We start from the raw sequence: 16,953 nt of genomic DNA on the forward strand, positions 1-16,953 counted from the left end.
TCTAGATTATCCAGTTGTTAATTATATTTTTGTTTTCCAGGTACTAAGAACTGGTTAAGATATCCTATGATCAGACTAAAACTATCAAGCTCCCTTTATTACATGAGGTCTTTTCGACAATCCGGTAAAAGAATGATATCTGTGGACGAAATCTGAAGAGCCATTGAACCATACTGAAGTTTTCAAGCTTTCGTTGCCTACTAACTTGCTCGGTGATGGTTTTCATTCATTCAGTATGGCTATTCCACGATGTACTTGAGCCAAAGATATTGACATTTTTAAAACAAACAAGCCAAGACTTAAGTCAGAATAGGAAGGTAGAATGCAAAAGAAAAAAAAAAACAAATATTCTCCGTTGCCTTTAACAAACGTAAAAGAGACGAAAAAGAATCTACACGCGAATTTATCAATAACTTGGAGTTTGAGATGACGAGGAGTAGGAACGAATGGACATGCGCCGATTGCGTCGTCAAAACACCATCAAAAAATAAAAGAATAGCTAGATTTCATAACAGCCAAAAGATTAAGAAACTGGTTCGAAACTAAAGTATGGTACATACTGTAAAATCTGGGTACATACATTGTTACGCTTATCGTATCCCGCCCGTTAATGGCTTTCTCTCGTTCATTCTCTACATTCCTGTCGTTCGTTTGTAAAGCATTGAGATTGAACGATTTAAAGTAAGCCAAATAAACTAAATATTCTACTTCTTAACGTTAGCAGCTTTTAGTTTCTTTCGTTAGCAAAAGGTGCTCAAGGACTTAGTTGATATTTAAGGCTGCAAGAATGTTTCCGAGATTTTAAGAACTGCAAAGAATTTTGATAGCCGGAGTCTCCCACGTTACCGCACTTTAGAGTTAAGCATGCTGATGCAAGACTATGCAAGGCTTGTAGCGTTTTTAAGAAACTACTTTGTTTTTCTGAGAACGCCTAAATATCTAGAGCTCAAGATTTATAAATCTCGTCAAGTCCAGTAAATGTACAAGGAATGTTGTTTTACTTTTAATCACCGGTAGCAAGCACAGTATACCCAAGCGGTTTGTCACGTGACTTTTTAAACGCCAAGAGCGCTGTTCCCGCAAAACCAATAAGGCACATCATGAACAAGGCCATCATAAGGGAGGGACTGGAACCTATAAAGGAATGAGAACTTCAATTAACAGAAGCAAGATGTGAAAGAATAGTCTCGCAATGGTGTGGAAACTTTATATATTTTCGGTTCCAATAATGCGTTAAAAAGCTGGTGCATAACACACAATTTTCCCCCCAAATACGTCAATCAACAACTATTTCAAAACCAATATAGCGGTATTTACATGAAGTAACTTCCGCCATATTGGTGTTCAAAAACAATACAAGGGCGATTCTATTGATTTCCCAACAGACGTTTTGTTTTTGTTTTTTTGTTTTTTTTCGCTAATGAAAACATTTCTTTTTTCTTTGTTCTGATAGATTACAATGGCTGCTGGACACGTGAATGACAACGCTCTGCAAAGTGAAAGTGCAAATCGTTTTGTATAAAGACGTTCTTTTAAAAGAAGAAACGTTAGGTTGAGTAATCTTTCGGTTACCATTTTTCCACTGTAAAAAGTACACCTTGAAGGTTTTACTGCTTTTTTCATGTACAGCAGTTAGCTAGAATACTGCTAATTGGAAGGCCGAAACACACAGACAATGATCAAGGCCATTATCAAAATACATATAAGTTAGCTTGTTCTAATTAATCCGGCCCATTCGCCTTTTAAAGCATGTACCTAGTCTCTCGCCACTCTGGCCCACACCACCTTCATTTGCGTCTCGTTTCTGGTGGCCCAGGTGGATTGGGCCCTGCGCCAACATGTACACGTCATCAGTCATGTGACTGCTCACTTCACGTCTTCCACGGCCACTGGATGAACATTTCTTGCCACACTTAGAAGTTGGGTCGGTTGCGTTGCATAAAATGACGTGGCAGTGAACAAACACAAATGGATGATCAGCAATGAATTTGAAGGCTTCCAGACTGAAACCGATGTGCACTGACAGTAGGCGCACTATGGTACTTAACAGTCAAGTCACTAGGGCACCTAATATAAATACCAGATATTGTTTTAGAAGTGAGGACATATTTTTAAAAAAATATTTTCAGTTAAAAGGTTATACATGTAACATAGGCTCCTGATTATTACCGTCCACCTCATAACAACCGTGACTCTTAGAAAGAAAAAGAAAGAAGGAAAAGAAATGTGGATGACATTTCTCCCCATAACCTCAAAATTGCATTTAAAAAAACGGCTTAAATACAAAACTTGTAAAAGCGGGTGAAACTAGGGGTCATTTTTATTTATTTATTCTTACGTTTTACGGCCTCCCACAGATGGGAACGATATGGATATGTACACATGTTCAGTGAACTTGGAAAACACTGGGTAAAAAGACAACTTCACAATTATAACCTAAGACTTTGTAAACTCTACGCATTAACTGTACAAACCCTTTGGTAATAAAGATGTATTTTAAAGAATTCCTCTTATTCTGAGTTGGTGTGGCAAAACATCGATCAGCAAAGATTGACAGTTGCTTGTCACTTGATGTTACAGAAACCTCAAAGAAAAGACGTTTGCGAAGCACCGCAGCAACAGGGAAATCATCCTTCGTGTAAGGACTCACAAATCGTTTGTCAGGAAACATGTTCAACGACAGTGTAAAGTTTCCTTTGCCTTCATCGCTAAACACAAGTTTCCTGTTGTTTGGCTTCCAACCAACTGAGGAAACTACTCCATATTTAGAGTAAAAACAACTGAACTGGATTTCTAACTCTCGAACACGTGTTATAACATCTTTGGCTGCTACTGGAATTTCCAGTACTGTATTGGAATAGACAAAAGTTGAAGCAGTGTGCCTGCGTGTTGAATTGCATCCCGTCAGCGGTGTTGTGATTGAGAAGTATGCGCTTGTTTCTGTAGCTTTGCACGTGGTGTCCAGAAGTCGAAGATGTTCACGGTCAATACCACGGAGAAGGGACTTGGGGATAAAAACGGTCATATTCTTGCTGTTGCACTGAACTACAACACCTGGAGCTGAATGAATATAGATACAAATGAATTCAAGAAACGACGAAAAAATAAAAGAATTCTTTTTTTCTCGTGTGACAATGCTTGCATGAGATAAATGTAGAAGACAGAGTAACACTATAGACTATAGACTGAGTTAAACTGGCGATGAAGGAGAAATTACTTGAAAGCCTAAAAAAAACTATTAATAAAAATCTATTTATTATAAAAAAAATATACAATGAGAATTGCTCATACTTTTAAGCTAGGAAAGAGCCGTTGTTTTTTTCAGCCACACTTCTTTAATTGGTAAGGTCAACTCAGTTTTCCTACGCTATAGTGTTACTGTAATGAAAATTGTTTAGAAAAACTCTTTTTTGACTACGAAATCATAAATACCTATTTAAAATTTTCATTTTACCATGGCATGTCTTGTTATCTGGTGACAAGCTCAATTCCGGATCTGGACATTGGCATTTGTAGCTTCCCATGGTATTAACACACTTGTGACTGCAGCCGCCCTTTTTCGGCAAAGAGCACTCGTCAATATCTGCGAAAATCAGACGTTGATTATTATATGAAAGACAAGATTAACAAAAAAACCTAAAATTTCAAGACTCGCTAGTGCATGAAACCTTCTTAGCCCTGTCGGACCACTGACCCTCTACTCTGCACTGCTTAAAAGAAGGACCATTTAGTTGGTATTCCTGTGAGCGTGTAAACAAGCAGCTGGTGTCAATTTTCATCTGGGATTTGCCACAGCCGGATGGTGAAGCTTTCAAAAGTTTGCTGACAGTAAGAGCTGGACACATGATAGCGGAGACAAACGATATCAGAGGTCAAAATGACAAATATCCAAGACGTCAGCAAAATATTAAAAATAGAACAGACCAAACCAAGTACTTCAACACTAACTGTTACAATGTTGAGTTACAATATTACATAACCTCGTGACAAGATATGAGACAGTGTGAGCCGCTAAGCACAAATTAAGTCTTATACATGTCCTATTGATATTGTACGATGTTAGTTACCCGTTGGTCATACAAGAGAAGGAGCATTTGGTGTGGTCTTTTGTATCTTTAGGGTCTGATTGCACGAGCCGGGCAGGCCATGTTTTCAAGGCTTGATTTTCTCCGCTAAGCAGCTCGTTAATTAAACGTAATAAAAATCAACTTCGTGTTTACATATCAACCGAGCCATCCTGAGCTAATTCCTGGTTAGGTGGGATCCCGATATTACGATGCCGGGGTCCCAGCTGGTAACGGGGCTGGAAGTTGTCCAGTGTATTAATCACCTGCGTCGGGTTGGCTCTGTCCAAACCAAACATCGGGACAGCGGAAAACATACTGCTTCAGTATGCGCACTGTTTTACATCTCTCTATACACATAGCTGCTCCAGGTGGGATCACTTTATGTAATATCGAAATAAAAGTCGTCTCGGCAAACCGCCAAACCGGGGGCCAGCCAGCTCGTTGAAATTTGGCATTGCTGATGATCTTCTTTTATAGCCAACATCGTGTTTGTACGTACTTAAGATAAAAACGGTTCTGTTGGTAAAGTTTTGTTTTCTTTGGAAAATGATCGTGTCTGTACGGTTCTTCGTATTTCCAAACAACATTAACCATTCTTATTATTCATTCAAAATATTTCCCCGATTCTGATTGGCTAAAAGCACACGTATAATTCACCATAACCAGTTTCTGATGACCAAATTTGTGTTTAACGAGGAAATAACGTCAAAAATGCAGCGTTCGTGCTGGTTAAGACACAGTTAACCGAGAAGACCTGGAGACGAGGTTGAGTTTTTTTTGGTTGTGAACTTGAAAAATGGCGGACATTTCACTCGTTTCAAGAGTAAGAACTAGGTGAAAAAATAACTAAAAACATGGCAAGAACAGCACGAAGACAACTCGAAGGGCGACATCTGCTATTTGGAGAATATTTACGGAGCTGGACAAGTGAAAAATGGTGAAGAATTATGGAGATCTCGGAGGGTGTTATCTGCCTCGGCCTACGGCCTCCACGGATAACACCCTCCTCGATCTCCATAATTCTTCATAAGATACTCAGCCTCATTCATTAATTGTTAAATATACCACACGTTATTACTCAGTAATAACTCACCATTACAGTACGTTGCAGAGTTTACTCTTTGGCTCCAGACTCCACCTTTTCCACATTGCACTGAGGAGGGCCCCTTAAGTCGGAATCCTCGGTTACAAGAAAAAGTGCAAGTTGAACCATACCTTTGATCAGACGAGAGGCAATGAGAGGGAGACACACGTATACCACTCCTCAGAGAAATTTTTGGGCATTTACCTGAAATAAAGTTTAGACAAGTAGATTAGCTACAGTACATCACATCACCTGATTTGAAAGAAACGCTTATTTTTAAAGATAATCACTTTGTAATTCGTTTTCGTTTAAGATGACAAAAATACCTTCACAAAATTTAAAGTTAAATCGCCCTCTTTGTTATTAGATATGAGTATATACTTGTTTTCCCTTTCCATGCACTATTTATCCCTTTGCAGCAAATGTCTTACCATTTATAGCGGAGCCTCCATTGCTGTAGAAATTGGTTATGACGTTAGCGTACGCCGTTCGTACAGACTTTCGAAGAGGGGCTTGGGATTTTCTGCAAAGGAGGGAACAGGGGAGTCCAAGACATACAGCTTGCGTTTGTCTTGGCCAAAAATCATGTAACCGGTTCACCTAAAAGCAGCCAATGGAGTTGTTCCTCGTAAAAAATCTTGAAGTTTCTTTTCTTTGACTTAAGACAAAAAAAAAAAAAACTCCGAGACCAATTTACTAGTAGTCCTATATTAGTTAAAGTTTTGTGAGGTGTATTCATGCATAGAAACTTATGCATTATCTTGAGGTTTGTTTACCGACGACTGAAACGTTGTCTAATTTCTAACATTTGAACTTTTTGTGTTCTTTCAATGCTGCCACATTATAAAATACAGCTGCTGATCAGAATTCTTTTATTGTTCAAAGCAGGTTTGATATATTTCTTTATTGTTTATTTATTTGTGTAAGAGTTCATGCAGGATTTACAAAAAAGGGCGTTTCTGATCTTATTTACTACCTTTCAGGACTTGCATCTGAAGTGAGGTTGATTTTTTATTGTTTTTGTTTTTCTTGGGACTGGTTTTACACGTTTATGATGTCGCGCGCAATTATTTTCCAATTATTTTGGCTCAACCAAACACGAGAAAGTGAAAAGTACCAAAAAGTAAAAAATCACGGTTTTTTTTAACTGCTGTGTTTGTCTTGGCACCAAATCCTAAGTGAAATTGGACTCAAAGTACAAAAACTCAGGATGATTTTGAGCGCTTCTGTGATTTCTTCTTCTGTTTGTTTTTCATATTTTTACGTAGCACCTTGAAAAAACTAGTAAGTTTTCTTTACATCAGTGTTTAAGAATTCTTTCCCTACATGAAGTCGTTACAACCATTTTTGCAAACCCGCGCTTTTGAACACTTTTGAGCCTTACTTTTAATCGCAAATGAAGTCGAGTCTTCGCGATCGCTTTTATTCTCAATTTTAAAAGCTGAATCACTCTTGCTGAGTTTAATTGATGTGGAGGTTATATATCAAAAGGATACAAAATTGTCGAAACTATTTACGATTTATATCAGTCTATGGTTACAGCGACGTTTACGGCGAAACCGTTTCTTTCTTCCCATTGGGAAATTTTTCCCTGTGTAAGAGCCCCGAGCGAACCCAACCCACGCTATTTTTCCAAGGGGAGCTTTGGGGGAAAGGTCTAGTGCAGCCGCACCTATAATACGCTTACGGCGAACACAAAATTAAGGTCGGCCCAATTTTTCTTTTAGGTGTTTCCTAGACAGAAATATTAACCCTACAAATCGTAACCTGTAAATTAGCTGCTACCAAAGAGTAGGGACTTTAAGGCAATACACCACTGTCGGCTGGGACGGTTGAATAGTTGTCACGTCACGAAAACGCGTATGACATTTGACCGTCGTGCTACTGAGACGGTATGTTTTCGAGGAGTTTCTCGTCGTCGCGACTTCGATTAAAACGGTGAAAATTCACCCTTATTTTTCGCAATTTTTTAGCCTTTTCTTTTGTAATGCTTCTAAAAATAAATACCCAAAGGGTTGAATATCAATTTGGTTGTGTTTATCTTGATTTATATATCGGTGAAATGCAATCTGAGTTCATTCATCGGATCTCTCGCCAACACGATGATTCTGGCTTTATTTGCCAGTTTTCTATCTTAACGGATCTCTAGTGTCATCCGCATATTCACTTGGACAGTTAAAAAAACTTTCAATGCAATATCTGACAGATATAAAGTTGAAGCTTAATTCGCTTTGCATATTTTAAATTAAGAAACAGAAAATTACTGTTAGATAACAATATTTTAACAAAAAAAGAAAAAAGCAGAAGTTGACCCTGTCAGTTTTATAACCGTAGAACGACAATAAGTTTTGGACTTCGGGCCCTAGTATTTTGGAGTAATTGTTATAGGAATCGGGACGTCTATTTGAGAGGGGCTTCTAATACAATCTTAAAAGCGCAAGCGAGGCGTTTGTTTGACCAGAACCTGAATTTGGATGACCATAGTCAGATGATCTCTAAAGAGGCTGCTCCTGGCATTAGTGCAATTTTTTTTAATTTATCGCGATTTGGTACAGTCTCAACTCCATATCTTCTATAGTTTAAATGACATTACATGCATATTTGGACAAATTTGTGGTCGATTTTTAGCATTTTTTTCCCAGCGTATTCCTTTATAATTGCATGAGGGACTTTGCCATGTTTAAGTAAAGTTATCTTCTCTTCTCTTATCTTATTTGGCATCAATTAGATCATTTACGGAAATTTTAAAAAAGGCAAATATCGACAGTAAATGTGCAACTCACTTCAAAAAGAAACTTGTAAAGATTTAAAACGATAGCCAATGTTGCATAAGCGGCATAACGCTCTATTACAAAACCCCAACCGCCCCCTCCCCCGCCCCTTAAAAAATGAATATTGGGGATACATTGTTTGCCTGAGTCTAGACAATCGTTCTTTTAAGAACTTTACGTTTGTTCTTACGAAGACCGAGTACTCGCCATACGTGACTCTGAAGTGAGTTTAACACAAAAGCTAGTACAAATGCAATCGTCAAGGCAACGTCAATTCAAGGCTATTTTACAGACAGCAATTTAATTAGTTTGCCACATCTTTTCAGCAGACTGAATATAGAAAAGAATCATTATTACAGGCAGATACCTTGAATTTCACAAATGTAACCGCGGGGACCGGAACATCCTATGTCATTCCATCTTCCTGCATAGCTAGTACGGTACATTTCTCCACAATTTTCCCCGGACGATCTTCCATTAGGCTCGCCTTTGTACCAGTGAGTGTAGTTAGCCTGTGTTCCATCAACCCAGAGCCATCTAGAGGTGTCTCTGGGATCCCTGTACAAGCCAATAAACACTGTTTGTGATATTTTGGGGGTAAGTGCCTGTTGTTCAGCCGGTGTTTTCACCATAGCAAGGGTTGAACCCATTGTCTCACAGACTTTCTTTGCTGCTTTCCAGCTCAGTCCGCTATAGGAGATTTTATAGCATGAACTTTGTAGATAGATCCAGCCATTTGGACAAACACCTGTAGTATTAGCGTAGTGTAGAGGTCAAAGCTCTTTATCGGTTCCCACGTTTAGGAATCAAGAGGAAACAATCTTTAATTATCTTCATTTTTTTTAAAGTTAATGCAAGCCTGTTATTTTTGTATTCAAATGATAAAGTATGTGAAACCGATTAATCTAACAAACATTATTCCCCAAGCACCTGAAAGTATTTTGTGCGCGAAACTCTGCAGCAGCGACATCCTTTCCAAAAACACTCATGTAGCCCGCTTAACTAGGATTATTTAGCCGAGCAAGGAGAAGACATACTGTTAAAAGCGTGAAACACGAGATTCGCGCGTGGAGCGCTACACCAGGGAAAAGAGAAAAGGAAACGAACACCTCTAAAGAGCAGTCCACCTTAAAAGAACTATTCCAAACGCTCAAAATGCCTGTAAGTCTGTTTGTTGGTTTTTGTCAAATTTTTGATAAAGAAAGGCCAAATACTGGTAATTTCCTCTAATTTACCGTTGCTAAAACCTGCTGCTTTGCATACTATTCCATGCAATTTATGCTCATCGGGTATCCAAATAATATTAATGGATCCTAAAGATGTACATAAATATCGTGGGAAAAAACGCGTCATTCTAATTACAAGGTAATTGCTTGACTTTCCTCCTCGGAAACAGTCGTCAAACTGCGAATGAACTGTTTAAATGTTTTCTGAAAGTAGTTTTTTATTTTCCCATCAACAATTTCTTTTATGCTATTATTGGCGAAACGGTAAAGAACTTTTAACAGGCTTATTATGATGACATGCTAAATGCTGAAAACACCATGATCGCCTTTTAAAAATCATGAAAAGTTATCATTTTTATGGAGTAAAGTGAGCTGATTTGTACTTTTTTATACCTTATGCGTGTGTATAATATTAAGATAATTTTGGCGTCGAGTTTTGTTTTTTCGTTGACTTCCTGACAAAAAACGTGTAAGACTTTTGTAATTTGAAGCATTTTCAAGTGGGAAATGTGGCTCATGATAGTTCGACTTTAAATTTAAAAAAACAGTTTTGCCTTAAGATTTTCTTCCTACCAGTAATAGCTCTAACCGGTGATAAAAAGCCATGGACGCGAAAATGTACAGCTCGACCAAACTGCTCAACAGGGTATGAAACCCTTTACTAGTACTTGACAAAAAATGCAATGAAACCTTTACTAACTAAAGTTTCCTTCCTTTGAAGAATGATATCAATATTTTCAAGGCTGTATCAAAACACTATGCAAGTGTTTTAAGAGAGTGCTAATGGGGGTACCCAATTCTCAGTTAACTACTATTTTTTTGGGCCAATTCTCAGTTAACTACTAATTTTGACTTTTACTTTCCTACACCTAATATTATTCCGTCATAACCCGAATTTTCCTTCTTTCAGCAAGTCAATTACTTTTGGTATAGGCCTTATTAAAACCAAGGTATAAATTTACATGAACCCCGCCACGGGTACAATTTATTCATCATCATCATCATCAAGTCTCATCGCGCCAGTAGGCGCATAAGGCCTCAGTACAATTTATTAGTAACTGAAAATATAATTCGTATAACCATCATTAGTATATACACACTCAGTGATCTTGGTAATTCAAGCAATCTGATTGGTTAGCTATCTCGGACTATGACGTTATATTCACCGCGCTAGGCGGTGAATATAAAGCCGAGCAAAATCGCTGTCGTGAACTGGGTGTTTTGCCAAAGTTTCAAAGTAAAACCTGTTTGAAAATACACGAATATCCAAGTGCTGATGACTGATGCAAGAAAAGACTTCATGGTGTTTAAACAGCCTGATTTATTGTGAAGTGGTTTACTTTAGCTGACTTTTTGTACGCTCGAAGCTATGTTTACCACTACAGAGGAAAACGAGGTCGCTTTGTCACTGTTTTGTGATTTCGGGATTTTCTCGCAAGACCAATTTTGCCTATAAATAGAGGTTAATTTATGGAGAAGAGAGGAAGGCAAATATTTTCGAAAATTGTACGTGCCAGCAAGTTAACAAGGCAAAGAACTTTGGAGATAAACAACGCTCACCTTGATCGCAGCCGCTGTTGACAGCATTTGCAAGAAGCGACGAAGAAAACTTTCTCATTCACGGTGAGTTGACAGAAACAAATAAAGCTCTAGATACTTTTCTTTTCAGAATTGGGTAGTAATTTAAATTTTCGGCGTTTTCTTTTAAACCGTTGATGCTAAAGCTTACAAAACTCGATACAAAAGGATTAAAACTATCATTTGCCATGTTTGAAGATACTGTAAAGATCTAACTTTTACGCATCCACTGTTTACGGCTTCGTGTTCACGCATGAATTTTCACCCGTCAATCAAACTAATGGTTTTTTAATGGTTTCCTTTCTGATTCTGTTGAGATCACTTCGTGTGAATATACAAAAACAATTATTCACCTCAGGCTCAGTTAATATTGTTGAATAATCCCCTCGACTTCGTCTCGGGGATTATTCAACAATATTAACTTCGCCTTCGGCGAATAATTGTTAATTAGTATATACACACTCAGTGATCTTGGTGATTTAAGCAATCTGATTGGTTCGCTATCTCGGACTATTCAACAATATTCACCTCCCAGCGAGTGGATAATGTGTGAGCTCGGTTTTTTTCCCATTTTCTTAGAGAAAGATCTTTTAAAAGTCGACAAAATCCTAGGGTTGACTTTTTTTCTGGCAAGAAAAGACTTCGAAGGATTCAAAACGGCGTTTTTCCATTTACTGTTGTTGAGTTTTGTGGTCGATGGATTGTTTACAACTCCCGTTTATTCGCATAGAAGAGGCCGTTTGGTGAACTCAGCGTTTCCTAACACGAAAAATCTGGCCCAAAAACGAAGTTTATTTATGACAAACAAATTTGAAAGCAAATGTTTGCAGAAATTCTACATTTCAAGTAAACACGAGAAAGAATGCTACATGAAGACGACGTCTTACCTCGAGGAACCGAATTGCCATTTTTGTCAGCACTTCATGCGAAGAACGACACAACAAACCTTTTCGGCTATAAACTTGGCGAGTCAACAGAAAACAACAAAGCTCTTCTTTTCTTCTCAGGTTAGGAAACAATTCAAACTTTTAGCTGTTCCATTTAAGTCATTACGCTGTTGTTTGCGAAGTGATAAGCTTGTGAATTGCCATGTTTGAAAATTCTACAAAGATCTATTTCTAAACTGTCGCGTGTCTAGCTGAACTGATCTGTCAATCAAATCGTACTTTTTAATGGTTTCCTCTCTGATTTTGTTGAGATTCCTTCGTGTGTATATACTAAAACAATTATTCTTTTCAATCTTGGTGAATAGTGGCTTTAGGAATATTTACCTCGCCACTTCGTGGCTCGGTAAATATTTTGCCACTATTCCCCTCGATTTCAAAGAATAATTGTTAAATATGACACCAGCCTCATAGATCCAGACGCACCAGTTATGATCTCGTACCTATCTTCCCGACATGGTCATGCATGTCCGGTCATAAACTACCTCACAAAGTCACCTTCTTCGAAACTTTCGTTATCTGATCGGAATCAGTCTTGTACTTATATGACTTATGTCCAATTATTATCTGGTTGTTGTATGTCCTGTATCTTTTTGTTAGCCTAAGTTTCAATGGCATTTTTAATCCTTGCAATCCATTGCAACAGACGACGAGAGATATTATCAATGCCAAAATATAGTCTTAAGGGGCGCCTTCAAACAGCGTCTATTGCGGTCGTGCACTTCACCGAAATCATTTGTTGTAATACAGAAATTACAAACGTTCTAATTGTGTTTGAAAATCGGATTGTATCTTCACAACCTAAGGCAATAGCACGCTGTGATACCCTTCTTAAAAGAAACATAGATACAATTCTGTTATCAAACACAGAAATCACGTTCGTGATGTCTGTATTACAGCAAACGGTTTTTGGTGAAGTGCACGACCGCAAAGCACACTGGTTGAAGGTGCCCCTCTAAATAACAAAACTGGACCATTTATTTTTGGAATTCAATTGGTGAATGCAATCACATTTTGCACCGATGGAAAAGACATAGTTGAGAGTGATGACAAAAGCATGAAAGTATTTGACACGGGACAATACGACTTTTCGTGAGTGTAGCCCACTTCGAACTCGTACTTCTCTTACGCGATTCCTTTAAAGTCTTGGGCGTAGCTCAAAGGGCTAAATGTTTTGCGTCGAAGTGAGAAACCGCGTGTATGTTTTCCACCTGCGTTGTCAGAAGTTTTGTACAGATTTTACAGATTTTGTCGACATACTCTTTCGCGTCCCTCAATGTTACCTTTTTCGCAGACGTACCTCTTTCGGGTATTTCAAAATCTTTATAAAGACATCCAAGGGTTTTAAGAAATGAAACTGCCGAAACTGTTACAGAAATGTTGGTTTAAAAACGAGCTTTTCTTTCTATTTAAAAAAGTCTGAATAGTTAGAACTCCAACATCAATTACAAAAATTATTTCTCGTAAGTAAAATTCCACGTACTTAAAAGAAAGATTGCTGATTTCTTTGAACCCTCAGAAATTCTTTTTGCCAGATCCCATGCTAAGAGTCACAGCTTTTTTATTTGGGTAGTAATGTTTAACTTGACGATCTTACCATTGGGTCCATGAAAACAATATTTTCCTTTTCCGAACAAAGAAATCTTGTTAATATTAGAAGATGAATTATTCGTTGAGAAAACTAACACTTTCTGTGTGTCGGGTACTGCGATGCCCTGTTGCCTTTTGCACATAGTAATATCAGTTAATGTGCCACTGGGTCAACAGCGTAACAGAAAAATGTCAGAAAATAACATTAACATTAAGTGGTGAAACGGACCGGAAAACTCATTCCGCCTTTTACCTCACCGGAAGTAGGCGAACTCTTATGCCTCTAGGACATTGGTGACATTTTTTGTTGATTCCTTTTGCTATTTTATACTAACAGTTCCAATAAATTAAACAAAATATTGCTAAATTAATGTAATGCTATAATTGAATAAGTCAAAATAGAAATAAACCCTTTTTCAGGAAAAAAGCAAATAATTTTGAAAATCGTTGCTGTCAAATCTCGGTTGCGAAGGCGACGTCAATGTTGACGTACACGGTTTTGAAGTTATTCAACTTTTTAGCGAGGGGGTTAGGGTTGGGTTAGAGCGTCTGCTTCTCTATCTCCCCATGGTGGACAATCTACCCTGACTTAATCTAAGCATACGAGATAAAGCTAGTTTGACATATGATTTTCAGCACAGCAGACTAAATATAGAAAAGAATCATTATTACAGGCAGATACCTTGAATTTCGCAAATGTAACCGCGAGGACCGGAACATCCTATGTCATTCCATCTTCCTGCATAGCTAGTACGGTACATTTCTCCACAATTTTCCCCGGACGATCTTCCATTAGGCTCGCCTTTGTACCAGTGAGTGTAGTTAGCCTGTGTTCCATCAACCCAGAGCCATCTAGAGGTGTCTCTGGGATCCCTGTACAAGCCAATAAACACTGTTTGTGATATTTTGGGGGTAAGTGCCTGTTGTTCAGCCGGTGTTTTCACCATAGCAAGGGTTGAACCCATTGTCTCACAGGCTTTCTTTGCTGCTTTCCAGCTCAGTCCGCTATAGGAGATTTTATAGCATGAACTTTGGAGATGGATCCAGCCATTTGGACAAACACCTGTAGTATTAGCATAGGGTAGAGGTTGGTCAAAGCTCTTTATCAGCTCCTACGTTAAGGCGTCAAGCGGAAATAATTTTTAATTATCTTCATTTTTTAAAACTTATGCATGCCGTTTATTTTTATATTCAAAAGATAAAGTTTGTGAAGATTAATCTAACAAACATTCTCATTCCCCCAAGCATATGAAAGTATTTTGCGGGTGAAATTCTGCGGCAGCGACCTTTCCAAAGACACTCATGTAGCCGGCTTAACGGGAGTTATTTAGCCGACCAAGGAGAAGCTAGACACACTGTTGAAAGCGGTACGCGCAAGAGTCGCCCGTGGAGCGCAACACAAGGGAGGAGAGAAAAAGAAACGAACACCTCTAAAGAGCAGTCCACCTCAAAAGGACTACGTTTTTGACGTTTGACGTTTCCGTGTTTCAAATTGTCTTAAATTGTGTTTTTTTGGCAAAGAAAAAATAATTAACTGTCTGGGCCACAACCAGATCTGGATATGTAATTTCCTGCAATGTGATTGGTCCAGACCGCAACCAAAACATTGATTTCATCGCCAAAGGACTAAGTTCGACAGAAATGTCGAAGCAAGGAGCGCTATGGCTGGGATGTTCCTTGAGGACTGTAAGTAACAGCATGTAATACCAAACCGATTAATCGGATGATTTTATGCGTCTTAGCGTTCGATTTACAAATATCAAGATGATAATGATTGAGGAAGGTTTCTGTACAAACGCCTGGACTTCTGATATCAAGAGACCCGAAGCAACTCGACGACACCGATCGAAAGGGAAGAGTAGGGAATTTGAATACTTGAAATACTGATACATTTTAAGTGGAAAGGTCTAAAGAAATGCATTGTGACTCAGTAGACTCCCGCTTGGTGTTTTTCTATAAACGCAAGTCTTCTGACTGGAGCGCGTATTCCCTTCCTTGATAATAGCTTTTGAATAAGCTTAACAGTGTTTGAACTGTTTTTGTTATTGCCACTTTGTGATCAGGCAAGACATGGTTACGGTTCTCCACGAACAAACCGGCGGCATCTTTTGGCCACAAAAACAAGGTGCTTTTGCTTTCCCATCCGACTGCAACATAACATAAAATAAACATGGCGTCACAATGAAAACAAGCACGTGAACGGCGCAGCTGACTGTTGCATCTTCCAAAGCACAGCACTATTTGAATTCGCTATGCACTACACCAAAAAGATCACCATCAACAAGCAAATTTTATGTAGATTAAAAAAAATTTTTTTTCAAGGATCAGAAAATTGAAACTCACCTTCTTTTTTTAGATGTTTTGCGCCTTGTCCGGCATTTCTTTGAGCTGTAAAACTCTCGTGTTCGGTCGTTTTACCTCCCAAGAACGCACAAACGTTCACCGGAAGGCGTTTTTTCTTCCCTCCCCTGATTTCTCATTGTCTAAAGTCACAGCTTTCAAGGTAGTATAGGAAAAAAGCAATTCTAGGCGCAGCAAAGAGCCTGGAAGTGACCTTCCCTCGTGTTTTTCGGCGTGGGCGCCATTTTGCAAATATGGGTGACGTCATTATATATCCAGATCTGGTTGTGGCCCGGACTGATTAAAGTCATTCACAGTAGATGACAGCTGTCAGACAGCAGCCGAGTCCCCAGGCGTTTCCGGCTCGGTCATTCCTGGACTCTACCATGAGCTATGACGTCACCGGGAGATACTTGCCCGCTCTCTCCCAGACCTCGCGCGGACAACGGATAAAGAGAGAACGCCTAGGGACTAGGCTGGTCAGACAGGTCTTTTGACGACGTTCACGGGAATATATCACCCAAGGCATGCGAATGTTTAGTACTAAAATATTTTCCTATTCGTAAAATATTTTAAAACCACTGTAAGTTGATTAAGCGTATTATTTCGAGTCACCGAAAATACTTACCAACTTAAATTAGTTGGAGACACGAAAGTTCAACTGAAATTATTTACACTTGCCCATATTGACTCTTGGACGGACAACTTCGTGCACGTGATAACATAAAGCTGTTTTTTACTGTCGTGCTAAAAATCGAAGCTCTTAAATAGATAAAGTCCATAAAAAAACCTCAGAGTAGCGATTCGGGGATAGATACTGAGTAAAGCACACACTCAGATAAATTGCTCTATCTTGATTTCTTGATTTCTGAGACAAACATTCTGAGATTCTTCGCACGTACAACCCCTTAAACTTGTTCTAAGAATTGTTTTTAGAAAATTAATATACATGTAATAATAATTTTAATAGTGGTGTCTGAGCATTTTATTTGGTCCGTTTTCAGTACCAGCTAAGTACCAGCCAGTTTGTGGCTCATAAATAAAATGCGCGGGAAACAAGTACTAGTAACGACGTCACGACTCCAAAATGGGGGCGTGTCGATGTCCATTTGACAGTTTTGCAAGCCCATTTTGCTTTGAACATAAAGTTGCCATTTCGCTAACATCAAATCCATTGTCATCACCTCTTCGGTGTTGTGCTAAAACACAACTGATTTCCATACCAATTCAAATCCACTCGAGGATATTTCTAACACGCCATGCTGTGCGGCTCTCTATTGTTTCGCACATTTCCAAAAGTGGAAAAGCTCTGGACTGGTCTAAAACATACAAATGTAGCTGAAGGAGCCAAAA

The 16,953-nt window shown here is 38.6% G+C and overlaps 1 pseudogene; it reads right to left on the reverse strand.

Annotated features, from left to right (window-relative positions):
- Window positions 1–1,003: 1,003 nt before the first annotated feature.
- Window positions 1,004–3,578, reverse strand: LOC140949829 (ZP domain-containing protein-like; annotated as a pseudogene).
- Between the last annotated feature and the right edge of the window lie 13,375 nt (window positions 3,579–16,953).

Source organism: Porites lutea, chromosome 1 (genome assembly GCF_958299795.1).
Source record: "Porites lutea chromosome 1, jaPorLute2.1, whole genome shotgun sequence".
In the NCBI taxonomy this organism is placed as follows: domain Eukaryota; kingdom Metazoa; phylum Cnidaria; class Anthozoa; order Scleractinia; family Poritidae; genus Porites; species Porites lutea.